This window comes from Lutra lutra, chromosome 3 (assembly GCF_902655055.1).
Source record: "Lutra lutra chromosome 3, mLutLut1.2, whole genome shotgun sequence".
NCBI lineage: Eukaryota > Metazoa > Chordata > Mammalia > Carnivora > Mustelidae > Lutra > Lutra lutra.
In genome coordinates this window covers 14,145,103-14,145,724 of record NC_062280.1, presented here as the reverse complement: position 1 = coordinate 14,145,724, position 622 = coordinate 14,145,103, and the positions used below count along the sequence as shown (strand labels likewise).

Below are 622 nucleotides of genomic sequence, written 5' to 3'. Positions count from 1 at the left end.
CTGTGAAAGAAGGGAGCCGATAAAGTCGGTAATGGTAGTTTCCCCCACAAGGATGTTTTCCTTGAGTGCCTGTTCTGTAGTATTTGACATGCTCCTTTCTCACCTGCTTACGCACCACTGAGTGACTTACTGAGTGAATGTGCAAGTAGGATGGACAATTGTAAGAAAGTTTGTGACGTATTTAAAATCACTGTGACTGATAGCTAGTGTTTTGGCCGTTTTATTTCTGTTTTACATAAAGCAAGAAGTTAAAAATAAGCATCAAACCTAAACAAGTTCAATAACAGCAATATAGAATCAAAATTAAACTTGACTTCTGGATTGTAGAAGTACAGTTCCTGTAGAGAGCAAATACTTCACAAGCACTGGTGAGAAATCTGAGGGAATCATCTGCAAATACTAAGTGTTTCAGTTGCGGACAGTGAAGTACAGAGCAGGGCCAAAGGAAATTTGTGGGAATGTTCAGGTTCAGCTACGGCTGGCTTTAACATCCTTTTATGTATCTTGCTTGTAAAGATCTTCCATCCCTTTTTTAATGATCATTTTAGGATAGATACTTTAGATACTTGTTGATACTTAAAGAGATGTTGAAGAAAAACTACCTAATCAAGACTATACCTTA

At 37.5% G+C, this 622-nt stretch overlaps 1 protein-coding gene across 2 annotated transcripts in view; it reads right to left on the bottom strand.

The window, feature by feature from the left end:
- The window catches only part of KIAA2012 (KIAA2012 ortholog), a 105,939-nt gene that overhangs the window by 1,952 nt on the left and 103,365 nt on the right, over nt 1-622 (bottom strand). Inside the window, exon 24 of one of the 2 annotated variants that reach the window (XM_047720762.1) lies at nt 203-527. The exons of the other annotated variant lie outside the window; for it this stretch is intronic. The gene's annotated coding sequence lies outside the window, so the exon portion shown is untranslated. Of the gene's footprint in view, nt 1-202; nt 528-622 lie in introns of those variants that run through there. 2 annotated transcript variants of the gene reach the window in all.